Raw genomic sequence first — 14080 nt, forward strand, 5'->3', positions numbered from 1 at the left:
GGCAGACCGAGAAACCTTTCCAGAGCCTTTAAAAGCCTATCTAATATTATATAATGCAGAAAGAGGGGTTCATCCAGCAGTTGAGAACTATGACTGTAAACTTCAGGGAAGAATTAACACTTTCTTAATCAACCATGAATATCCATAAAAATAGGGGTGGAAAAAATGGTTTAGATGTTATCCACAAAAAGGCTGTACTTACTAGACTCTTTATAACTGAATCTCCTGTGTTATTCTAACCATTTATTTTCAAATATAAACAGAACACAAGCTAAATCAAGCTTTTACTTACTTAAGAAGAAAAAACATACAATGTTGTCCCAGTTTTTTTAATTGTAACAAATTCTGGAGTTTCTGTAAAAAACTACCATAGTATATGTGGTAATACATTAGCCTGCTCTTCTCTTCTTGCAATAGACCAGATCCTAAGGTCACTCTTCAAAGGAAAAAAAAAAAAAAGATAAGGACATTCACAGTTAAGTTCAAATCTTAAAAGCAGTATTATAAACAAAACATTAAGTAAAGAAATGTGAAAAGATAAGACCTTCCTCACCATTAAGTGAGTGCATAAATCTATCGGTTCTGTTTTAAAGACTTTTCACTTGGTAAAACCTTAGCAAACCAAAGCACTCCAGACAGACTGCATAAAAAATGAAAAAAAAAAAAAAGTAAGGTAATAATTTATTAATTATAAGCACACTCTACAAACAGCACAGAAACTTCCTTGAACAAATATAAAAGTCTGTGTGTCTTCTAATTCAACATTAATACAAGTCTTGCAAAGCACTAGAGTAAATAATAGAAAACTATATTAATTAAAAAAAACCAACCTGAGTTGATAAATGGCTAAGAACAATTAAAAAAAAAACAACAAAACAAAACCCAACAAAAAACAAGACAAAACAAAAACACACAAAATACCAACAACAACAACCACCACAAAACCAAACAACAAACCTAAACAGGAAATTTTATACCAAATGTTTGAGATTAAATTTCTACAATGTCATGGGAAAGATCTTAGTAAAAGCCTATGCTAAAGAGGTAGAATTTACAGAAAACAGTAACATCTTCAGCACTAGTTGTTTGCTTTAGGATCAGATGTGAGAGTTTTGATTAAAATGCTTACCAAATTTTTCAGATCTTGAGAAAGAAACGACAGATCTTGATATACACAATGTATCCCTCATAAAATACTCGACTGCAGTCATGTTCACAAGCAACCTAAGAGCTTAAAGCAACCATCCAAAAATGATTGCCATCAACCACATCTCCATTCACTGAGATTCAGACCAATGACAGAAGAATTATGATCAGCTTAAATGATTCAACCTCACTCACTGACTCTAAATCTTCACTACAGAAACAAGTCAGTGTGTTTCCTTGTGTATCTGTAAGTTTCAGAAGATGCTTCTATTAACATCTAAATTTAAACTTGAAGCTCTGTCACCTTGCACTGAAACCTCATAATATCTAGCATGCTAAACACCATCAGCAATACCTTTTTCTGCATGGCTAAGAAGCTTCAAAAAACTACTTAGAGGTGAATTCCAATTTAAATTTATAACAAAATTTCTATTTACTCCACCATGTACTTATATTTAAAATATGATATTATTGATTAAGCAGGTGATGCTTTTACCTTTAAGTCAGAACTCATCTGATGTCATATTCAGGACTCTGATTTTAGTTTTTTGGCTAACAGTGGTGTTGCATTACCTTTGAAAATGTGCAAGAAAAGGCAACAAAACATAACCTTTCAGAAACAAAAACTTGTCTTTTGTGTAAATAAAATTTAAATTCAGCAATCTGAATACCTACACTTACCAAAATCCAAAGATCTTATAGAAGAGTTTGAAAAAATTTTACAACCCTGGCCAGTCTCAAGTAGGTTAATTCAGTTGTTTAACAAAATTCTCTGTGTTTTTTTTATACCCAAAATATTTTTTGCTTTCCATTCAAAATTATTGCTTTAATACATTTTTATCAGTTTGCTCTGTAAGATAGAGTCCAGGGAAGGTTCTCACTTAAATGAATAGGTGTTTAAAAGGTAGGAAACAAGCAAAAAGTATATTAAAGATCAGATTTTGCAGTGCAGGGCTTTTATTAATGGAATCTTAGTTTGGACCAAAGAGAACAAAAAATCCTGGGGGGGAAATAATAAAAAATTAACAGTGAGTTGTCAAAATCTGCAATGAAATAGAGTTATCTGGGAAAAATGAAAACCAGCTCCGAGGGTTGAAGAAGACTCACACAATCGAATACCTGAGACACCAATGACAAACAAAAGTCAGTGAAGATAAATGTGAAGTGGAGCACAGTAGAAAAAAACAATCAGATTTTCATAGATGGACTCAGAGCAGCCTGGTAATGCAGTGGAATGTGTTCTTGGGATTACTCATTTATATAAATACTTTAACTCCATGACAATCAAAAAAGTACATAGACTGTTAGGAAAGGAATTGCGAGCAAACCAGAACATTGTTATGCCACTGTATACATTCATCTTCCCCATAGATCTTGAATAAGATGTTTATTTTTTGCAGACTTATTTGGTCATATACTTACTTTCAAAAAAGCAAGAAGGGATCTACAGATAGTCAGTCTCATCCTCGTCCCCAGGGACCAAGTTCCCTTGGAAGCCATTTCTGATGAGTGGGAATAATCAACATGTATTTACCAAAGGTAGCCTATGACTGGTCCGCCTGATTGACTTCTATAATGACTCTGCTAGATCTGCAGATGTGGTGGGCAATGTTTACCTTGATTTTAGTAAGGCTTGGAACACCATCTCCCATTGTTTCTTTGTTGGGGCGTTGTGGTCTAGATAGATGGACTTTTGGGTTAGCAAAAAATTGGATGAATCATACTCAAAGGGTAATGGTTCATAGTCTACCTGGAGATTGGTTACAAGTAGAACTCCTGACAGGTGAACCTGGGGATTTATTACATTTCATATCATTTGCAATGACCTGTAGGACTAGATGAAATTTGTCTACAAGAAGTTTGTGGGTAACTCTGAGATGCGAGGTGCCGTTGATATGTTCAAGGGCAGGGTTGCAACTGAGAGGCATCTAGAAAGGCTAGAGGAATGAGCTAACAAGAACCTTATGAAACCCAGCGGTGACAACTGCAAAGGCCTGTGTTTGAGTCAGACTAACCCCCTGCAGCCAGTACTGGCTGGGGACTGACTGTCAGAAAGCAGCTGTGCTGAAAAGGACGTGGTGGGCAATAGGCCAAATATGAGTAATCTCTGTGCCCTGGCAGAAGAGCTCATCGCATACTGAGCTGTATCAAGAAGACCATAGACAGTAGATCAAGGGGAGTGATTATTGCCCTTTACTCAGCAATTAACAGACTCCATAAGGAATACTGCAGTCATTTCTTCAGGACCTTGCTATAAAAAGTGTTTATAAAGCTGAATGAGCACAGCACAGTTCAGACTAAAGCTGAAGGTCAACAAGATGGTCAGGGGCTGGAGCACTTAGCCTCTGAAGAGAGGTGGAGGGAATGGTGCTTGTTCAGCCCAGAGAAGAAGCTACAGAAAAGACAGGGTCAGATTCCTTAACAGGTGTGACAGAAGTAGAACAAGAGACACTGGTAATAAATTGAAACAGGGCAAGTTTGGTGGGGTTATAAGGAAAAGAATCTGCACCATGAAGGTAATGAAGCACTAGGACAAGATGTCCAGACAGGTGATGGGATCACCCTGTTTGGAATTTTTCCAGACTCTAATAGACAATAGGAATCTAAGCAACCACGTCTAAATTCACTGTCCACTGTTCTTTGAGCAAGAAATTGGACTAGATAACCTCCCAAGATCCTTTCTAATCTCAATAATGTGATGATTCTGTGTTGATATGTACTTAGGACCCAAGTGACTTCTGAGAAATAAATAGTTCATAGCTGAATTTGGCCCAGATGGTAGTACTTGAATAAACCTGCTTTAGATTCTGATGGGAAACCATACCTAGAAAGCAGAGACAGTTAGGAGTTAAAATGGAAAGGTGTCATTCTGCAGACATTCAGTATTATTCAATAGGTAACAATTTAGACAATGGAAGTAGAAATCAGATTTATTAAATTTGAATAGCACGTAATTTTGGAAATTGTAAACATAAATTGCAGGACAGAATCCAAAATATTGTCGAATTGAAGAAATATTTGGAAAGAAAAAAAAACACACAACATAAACACAACACACATAAACATAAATGCAAGATTATGTCTTTTGATTAGAATGTTTCTTTGTCTAACTGACTACATAACAGTAAAAATGGATCTGGGGAATATTAACGGAGCATGTATCAGTGATATTTTGTAGTTTCAAGAGTATAGGTCAGCACAGTGAAATACATAAAACAAACCTGAAAGACAGGTAGCAATATTTGTCTTCTATCACTGGTAGTGCAGCTTCAGCTGGGTCTTCTACGGACATCTGACTACAAGAAAGATGTGGATATAGAAACCCTTGGCATAAATTATCAGGAGTAATATAGGACCCTATTCATATGACCTGTGAAGAAGGCTTGAAAGAACTGTGGTTATTTAGTCTAGACAGGGAGACAGAAAAGAAATACTATACCACTTTTGAAATACATTAAAAGCTCCTGCTGCTTTCTGTCTGTGTGGAGGACAGGTCAAGAAGCCAGGAGCTGAAATTGCAGCATAAGAGACTGGTCTGACATTAGGAAAACTTTCTGACTTTAAGAATAGCAAATCACTAAAATGGACTGCTAATGAAAGTAGTAAGAGTCTGTGTCATCTGTGGACTTTGAGAAGAGGCTAGACAGACCCCTGTCAGGCACACTCAAGGTTTAATTGTTTCAGCCTGGGGATGGAGAGTTGGAACAGATGACCTCCAGAGATCTTTTCTAACCAGAGGCACAGAATCATGGTGAGACTGGAGCAAGAAGTTTCCCTTGCTAAAGGAATACATAATTTCATACACATTGAAAGGTTCAGGCCTTATGAAAAAATCCTTTTTCTCATACAGCTGTGCTTTTCGTCAGTGACAAGCAGGTCCACTGTTCTTAAAGTGAGGACTCCTATGGATAAACCAGTATTTCAGGCACCCTGGACAGAAGCGGTTGTCTATTTTGAAAAGCTGTTCCTGCCAAACACAAAGAAAAACAGAGTAGACTGAAAGACAGAAGGTTAAAGGAAAGGTTTTTAACAGATAAAATGAAGAAATGAAAAAATATTCAGAAGATGTAATCCCACTAAGCCTGTGAGTGCATGCAGTCCTATTTGGGTAACAAACAGCTGCTTATTTCTAGACGGAAAAGAAGGCAGGTCACCACTGCAAAGGTTGTGAACCATGCATAACGCCTCTGGTACTCAAGAACTCTGGAAGTTCTCAGCTTATCTTTTCTTTGTTGATGCTCCACTGTGGATACCAGTGCTTCAGAACAAACTTCACAATCATCCGTATGGCAGCAGTTAAATATCCTTGGAAATGGGGCTGTCGGGAGGCAGGAAGATTCTAGTGTACACTACAAGTTACTTATAATTTGCACTCCAGTTCACACAAAGCTTTTGTAAACATAGGAAGAATTTACAAACTGCCTTTTCTTCCTGTTAAAATTAGTGGGTTGTGGTGGTTCTCTGTGCAAGAGTTACTATAGTAATTACTATATAGGAGCTGAGACGTAAAAGCTAGATCCACTGCTGGTGATAACACAATTACACTTGCTTCAGTGGAACTCTTCCACTGTGTTCTAGCTCACTATCAGACCAAAAATTTCATATGTCAAAAAATGCAACTCTTTTCTTATACTGAAAGGTAAAATACCAATAAGCTTTTAGTTTTCTAATTTGCCTAGAAATCTTATTATAAAAAATAAGTTTATTTATTTATCATTTTATTTATAGTCAGAGTAAATATAATAGACTTTTCAAGAAAATCTATCAGAAATGTAGTTCTCTTCCTAATAGGACTTCTTTCATAATAAAAATGCTACAGCAGGATAATTTCAAGATGAAATGGTAGCTACTGTTTATACCAGAGGGAAGCAGAAGTCGAGCATTGAGCATATCAAGCAATGTTGAAAACGAGCAGCATTCCTTGTTGCTTGGGGACAGGAGGAATAGCAGCTGTAAGTTTTCCTTCAGGGTAGTAACTGCTTTCCCACAGTCTTCAATTATTCTTTCAATAAGAATAATGAGGTTAATTTACTGAAGTTGAGGCATAGGCAAACTATGTACCAGGGACCATGGTTATTCTATGAGACTGCAAGCAGACATGGGACTTCCTGTAAGTAAAGGAATCTTGAAACCAAAAAAGCCCCACATTTGCATCTTAGAGTCTGCCAAGGCTTCTAATCAGGGCATTTCAACTTTTTTTTTTTTTTTTTTTTTTTTTTTTTTTTTTTTAAGCCCTAATTCATAAAATCTTACTGTTTACACAACAAGATGCTCAAAATTTTGGAGGGATTGACCCATGTGCAGTTGTGCATACCAGCTCACAAGGTGAGACCTTCAGTTAGCATTTCAAAATCATCTGAGGAAATTAGGAACAGCCCTTTCAAGTGTCCTTGAAAATGACAGTCTGAACCTAGACCCCTGTAGTCATGGTAGATTGTTCCATCTATTTCTATGTGAATACCAAACAGGCAATTTAGAAGTCTAATTTTTACCCTCCCTTTGCTGTCAAAAAGGAATTAGACCATATGAAGTCATCAAGGACTATCTGAGGATTTGCTTTAACACCCATCACCATGGTATCTAAGTGCTTCCTGAAAAGACCCATTAATCACTGTAACTAAGCATTCCCTCCTACCTGATCTGTCAGCTGAACGGCTGTTACTTCAGTTTCTGATTTATGTTCTCATGATTTAGTTTAAATATGGGCATCAAATAGGACACTGGATAATCTCTCCTTTTTGAAAACATTACAGAAAAAGACTCAATTTAACATATAAATTTCTGTTTCTACTTGGGTGATGGGGCAAGATTTCAAAATTATACTGAAGTTACTAAAGCAATGGCATTAACCACATTACTAAGGCATTTTCTAACAAAACAATTTTCATCAACCTTTGTTCTGATTTCTAGAAATATTAAGGTACTGATTCTGACAACAGTTTCTTAAATGCAGGATGGAAGTTCTTATCATAACTTCTATCACACTGTCTTAACAATCAGGCTGTTGGTCAACTTTGTGAAATGTAGGATGTGGGATAGTTTTAATATTTTTTTGTTTAATATAAAAAAACCCAGATATTTTCCAATAGAATAGTTAAATATTTGAAAGAAGAATAATCAAATCACCATTTTTGCTTATTTTTCATCTGATTTCCCTGAAATTAGCCAGTCACACCAGTCCAAGAATGTCAAGTAAAATAGTAAAGTTAGTTTTGTATTTTTACAACTGCTGTCATAAAGTTAATGCTATTGGATTCTTTTGCTTCTACCTGAAGTAGAATTCCTCTACTGTCCTTGATAAATAACACTTGCTATCACCCCATCATAAGAAAACTTTGACGTTTATAACAACTATTTCTTTAATTAAGGATAGTGAAGGTCATGTTTACATATTTTTCCTGCTTTCTCATCTTTATTGTGAGTCTTGAACTCCTTGCTGAACTCAACTTAAACCGGGTGTCTTTGTCACTTTCTTTTCTCCTATACATAATTTTTTTTCTTAAATACAGAACTTTTCTATATTTTGGTTCTATGACTTTTTTTTTTCTGGAAAAGTTGGTTGATCAATCATCTTACAGCTATTTTCAGTATCATGTTTACATAAGCCACATTATAATGCTAGGAGTGTATGTAACAACATGGTCTTTCCTGACACTTTGAAATTAGAATTATTTCTTTTAATAAAAGCTTGTGGTTATCTCCTCATTTGTATATTAGTTGCAATGCTACACTTCTCAGAAGAAATGTATCTTTATATTCAACACATTTTAGAAGCATATTGTAAGAACAGACAATAAGATACACTGCTTTACTCCAACTTAAGTAAAAACAGCCTCAGCTTTTAGAATCAAGTCTCAGTACTTATGCATTCATCTCAAACACTCATTAAGGTCTAATATACATTTACAAAAGATCGACATGTAGCTGAGCATGGAGATACAAATCTACAGGATGATTTGGAAATGGATTGTTATGTTTCTCCCAATGCCATTTAAACATATTTTAAGGAACTTAGAAAATGCATAATTTGAAGTCATGAAAAAGAGGCATAAGTAGTTAATAAAAGCTGTAAAAATTTGTACAAACCTTTTCATCATGTTAAGAGTGCTGCAATCAAAATCTTTTCAGTCTCTTAAAAGAAATTTTGCATCAGCTTCATAACTCTCATCTTCTGCCTCTGAATCTTTTTCTGATTTTTGCAATAACTTGAACATACTGCTTTACTTTGTTGATTTTAATGACAAAACAGAGGTGAGTACAAATGTTCTAAGATGCCTAAAAATTACTGTTAAATCATAAAACAGCAAAATCTTATCACAAGTATTTTGTCAAGAACAGAAAAATTCATTTTGAATATCTCAAGTCAGTTAACTACAAAAAATGTCTTCTAGATCCTGCCTATTTGTCTAAAAAACTTCTCTAGAAACTTCAGCAAATATATAGTGGCTTTGCATTGACCTTACAATCATTAGGTTGATCTCATATAACATTTTTACTAGCTTAAACTCTATGCTTTTTATTTTATGCATTCTTTTTTTTTTTTAGATCTCCATTGTTATCGATTAGACCTTTATAGCTTTCTCTCTCACTGATGCTCCTCTGAAGTCACTCAGCTTTAATTCATGTCTCTTCAGAAATTTTATTTAAAATTGCCTCCTATGGGCATCAACAAAGAACTGCAGAAAAAAATACATTTAACTGAAGTATAGACAGCTGGAACTGAACAATATGCCCATATCTTTGGTTATCACCTTTCCTGCTTAGTTTTCCCTCTCTGTAACAAGGGTTTCTCTGTTAGAAGAGCATTTTGCCCAATAGTTGGTGAGTTCTGTGTAAGCACAATTCTATTTGTGTAATGGCGTTGGTCCCAAATAACTGCTAGGAAGATGAGATGTTCACCAACATCTCCAGGAGTCCCTTCTAAAACCTAGGCAAACACCCTAAGCCTTAACTTTCTTCAGGGAGTGGTTGTAAATATTTTTCAAACAAAGTCAGAGGCAGAAATAAGGGCTATTGTTTCAAAGTAGTTAATTAGTGGGCAGATAATGTTTAAAGTTTTGCAGAATTATCTGATGAGCAGCTCTGTTTCCATTAGGATCAATGATGAAGAAGCTTGAAGTAATATGTTCCAGGGCTTATTCTGACAAACTAATCAAAGGAGAACAGGCTATACAATTTCAACCTGAAACTCTGTTTTTTTAAAAAATTGTCTGTTCTTAATTTGCAACTTTCTTTCTAGCAGAATGTAGGGATATAACTCTTCTTTCAGTGCCAGTGTGAAGCTTGTCTGGTTGTATCAATGAGTACTTACCTGCCCCTGAAGAGCCCAACTCCTAGGATCATTTAGCATTCCTTGACACTGGTGTTTAATTAGAGAATGTTTGAACTCTTTAAACTGCTAGTCACTCATGGTTACTTGCATCAACTTTTCAAACTTTTAAACATTGATTTTTATTTTTAGAAATGCTTAATCCCCTTTTTAATAGAAGATAGTGAAGAGGATTAAGCCAATGAGCAGTGAATTGAATACTAAACAACACAAGAAAAGATAGTCTGACAGCAGCCTGCATAGAGCCATCCAGGACGGGTAGAAAGATAGAGGACATTTTAAATATATGTGATTCTTACAATTAGCATATGAAAAGCTTAGAGATGTAGGTTAAGAAATATGGAAATATTAAGTAAATAAAAAGGAAATAATCTGGAAAATAAAATTATTATTATTTGATCAAAAGGAAATAACATAGCTTCCTACATTTGACAAATGTACACTTGGTCAGTATCCTGCACTACATAATCAGCAATTCTTTGCTCTGCAGAGTGCCAACAGCAACCTTCCAGTTGAGTTGTGTCTCCAAAATAAGGGAGAAATACCTGAGAAATCAGTTGCAAAAATATTTATGATCAGTTTCTTCAGAAAGGAATATCAAATAATAATTTAGGTTAGCAGATATAATTCAGGCAAATTTTATGTATTGTTTATGTAGGCTTAATGTAGAGATATTAGAGGTATATTCTGTGGCATAAATTGCCAAAAATAACAACAAAGGCAAATAAATAGGTATCTCTGATAAAAAATACATATTGAAGATTCCAGGCACTTGAACTACAAACTTGCAGCTTGTCTCAAAAACAATCAATTTTCCTAAGGGCTTACAGGGAGTCATAATGCAGATGACAATTTATTCTCTTTTCTAGGTGGCTTAGATTATTTTCTTCTTATGCAGAAAAATACTAAATAGCAAATAACAAGCAGGGAAATAGTCCTCTTCCAATTTAGTATGTGATTGGTAAATATTTCAGAGGTCTCATGCCTGCATAGGAACCTAATTTTCTGTGTTTCTGTGCTTTTTGTGATTTAAAGCTTTGGCAATGATGATACATGTTTTGCAGCGTTTGAGTTGGGCATTAAAGTTACATCCTTGCAGCAGAACTTCAGTTGTTGTTGGTCTGTAAAAGCGAGGCAGCTTCCTTGGTGCCATATGGAATTCTTCAGCAAGATTCTCCTAATTCTGTTCAGCCTGAAGAAAGCATTAAGGCCACAAAGCCCAGGGCCCACCTTGTGGCTGAATATGTGAAGAACGATAACCAGCATGAAAGCTCCTTTAGCTCAATGACATTCAAAGTCCTTGCTATCACAATGCCTGACCACTGGAGTTACTGGAATGGAAAAGAGTGTTCTGTCATTTAATCAGTGCTTTCCACTCATCAGGATTCAGCCCAATCTCTAGTGGCAACTGTCCTAGGATTTCTACAGCTTTAGGGCTGCAATAACTCACTTAAGCGTAAAAAGGGGTGGGACAGATGAAGAAGATGAAGAAATGCAGTGGTTTGTGGAGGTTTGCTCATTTGCATATGTTTTCATCTCCCTGGTGGCTGGGCTGGCATTCATTAATTTCCCCTCAAACAGAAACACTTGTTTGTGACAGAAAGCCCCAAGGTACATCTCCTGAATTTGTCCTACATACAGATATTATACCACAGAGAGCAATAAGCAGTATTGATTCTTTCCTATCATATTTGGGTGACCCTGACTATGTTGCGATCATTTTTAAAATCTGCATTGCTTAGGCAGTATCCAGGAGGCTTTTGGACCTGTGGCTTGGCTTCTAAACACATTGTGTCTTCTTAAGAATGAGATTTATATTGGCTACATCCCAGAGGCGAATATAATGACCTCTTTCACCTTGTCAAAAGGCCAGCCTTGTCAAACGCACAGTAGTCAATATCCAACAGCGCATCCATTTAGCACAGGAGCACAGACCATACTGGGACTTGGGAGTGCAAGTGCTCAAATGCACAGGTTTGACAAAGACAAATAGCACAGGGATGCACTAACCGAGCAAGGACAAAGGGACGTCTTGCCTCCACTGTGTGAGAAATTGAAGCCTACTTAGGTTTCTCCTGCATGCATTTTGTGATGTGAGATGAGGTTTAATTTTTTTAAGTCACTGATTTAAGATGCAAGAAGATGTACTTCTGCTCAATGCCACACATTTTCTTGCATTAATTTTTCCTTTTACTTGTTTTTTTCAATTGACTGGAACTTTATCTTTTTCATATAGATAGATTGGTTGGGGCTCTTTTAATAATACAGTTTCCCTATTGATACTCCAATGTCCTTTGCTAAGGGTACTTATTTAATAGCTTCTGCTGAAACTATTATAGCAGTACTGTGCCAAGCAGCAAAGATAGACTTTATATGGACAATTCTGATCTTTTTACTGACTCCCCTGATTAAAAAAAGTTACACTGACATTGTGCTCTGTAAAAATCTGTTACAAAAAGCATTTCACAGAATAAGTTTTACTAAATTTTAGAAAGACTGCATTTCAATTAAGAGAATTTTGAATGATGCTTTTGAAAAGGACCAAGACAAGCTTTCAATTAATGCTTTTGTGATCTTTTTGTAGAACCATCTTCATTTTTGTATATGATTTTGCTTTAACTGACATTTGTAGCATACATGGCCCAACAGTCCCTTTAGCACAGCTGTGTTGTGCAGCAGTAGTCTTTTTTCGATATAAAGTTCTGCAATGATCTCCAATCTATTTAGAATTAGGATTGCATTCCCCCTTCAGGTCATAGCTTTCTGATTGTCATTTTAATGCAAATCACAACAAGTAAACTTAGTGGAGTCAGTGAAGTAAAATCTGTCTAAAATCACCACCAGTCCCCAGTCGTACAAACACTCAGCATGTAGCTAATGGTAAATCACATTGATTTCAACAGTACTACTAACAGTGTGCAAAATTAAACACATTTATAAGCCTTTGCAGGATCAGGGCTTCAGAGAGCTCACAAACTGGCCTTTGATGTCCATTTATAAATCCCCATTATAATTAACAGGAGTTTTATAGGCACATCAATAGCAGAGTATATGTAGAGTGTATTCCTGCTAGCCAAATAGTCTGCAGATGGAGTCCCAAAATATTCATTGACTCCCTGCTGACAAGGAAATTATTTATTATTACTACCTACATGATACAGTACTAACCTTGAAAACCCATTATATTCTAATGAGGCCAAAGCCACTTAAACTAACAAACAATCACCACCTCAAAGTCTGTATTAAGTTAAGGAAAAATTACAGCTGCAATAGAATTAGAAATTTTCAGACTTTTTATTATGTCCCATAATGGAGGAGATAAAGCCTTCTAGAAACTTGAATGATGCTTACCATCATGAGTTCTGTTCCTCTCTGTACAATAGGAAGTCAGCATCACACAACGGTACGGGAAAGAAGGAACAAATCCTCCTCCTTTATTTCTCAGTGGAAGAGCAGAGATGTCAGACATTTAAGAAAGATGTTACATTTATGGCTGTATTTCCAAGTACTTATGGAATCTGCAGTACATACCAGAAAACAAGAGTTACATGTTGCTTTCTGTTTGATTTACCCTATGTACTCTGAGGCTTCGCTTCATTTCCGAGCTGGAAAAAAAAAAGGACACTGAGAGGTGAGAAATATTTTGCTTTGTTGATTTTAAAGAGCAATAAAAGTTTAATCTGTATATGTGGGATGAACTGTTGAGCAGGTATGCAGGTGTACTGTTTACAGCAGAGAACAATGGATGAACTTTCTTAAGTAAAGACTTTGAAAATAAATATGTATTTAGGTATTGATTTTAGTAAAGTTAATGGGGAAATTTTGAGGAAAGATATTTGGGAAGAAGTAGCCTGTCTATGTAAGGCCATATGCAAAGACCCCAGTGCATTATCTGATTCTTATGCTTTGGAAGTGTCAAAGCATGACATACAGCATAAACATCTCCCTTAGGTACATGGGAAAAAATATTTTTTATCTTTCAAGTTATAAAAATCTTCTTTTACTGGTTCCATGCCTTGATCTTCACCGACTTTTGCAAAAATTGTGTACTTCATCTCATATCAAGGTTTCTTAACCTGAGAGAATATAAAATATTAATTATTTGGCTGAAAATATGTTACCTCACCATCAGCATTTGCCAAAGGATTCTGCTTTGTCTTGATGTTGAATCTGGAGCAAGCTGATGTAAAATTACAAAAGAAACTTAGCTTTGCATGCTAACAATGAAAAACTTCAGTGTGTTTCATTGAAGTATGACAAATCAACCAGAGAGAGTCTGACCTATTCAGCAAATGTCGGGGCTGTGGGGGTTTATACTGTGTTAATAACAAACAAACAAACAAACAAACAAAAACAACAAAGAAGTCAAAAGTTCAAGTTTGGAATTAGAGTAAACAAATTTTGAATTCTTTATCTCAGTTACAAATTCACCAGCTGGTGTTTTCATGATAAAGTGAGTGGCACAGTGAGTGCTCTGAGAAGATAGCGTGTATGTTTTTTGCTTGTGAGATAGTATGAACAACTAGTTAGGTTTCAACACAAACTTTTGTATAAAACATCCTAGATATTGGAATAAGAAGTCTATCATGCAGTTCACTTGCTTTA

This window comes from Apus apus, chromosome 3, assembly GCF_020740795.1.
Source record: "Apus apus isolate bApuApu2 chromosome 3, bApuApu2.pri.cur, whole genome shotgun sequence".
Taxonomy (NCBI): domain Eukaryota; kingdom Metazoa; phylum Chordata; class Aves; order Apodiformes; family Apodidae; genus Apus; species Apus apus.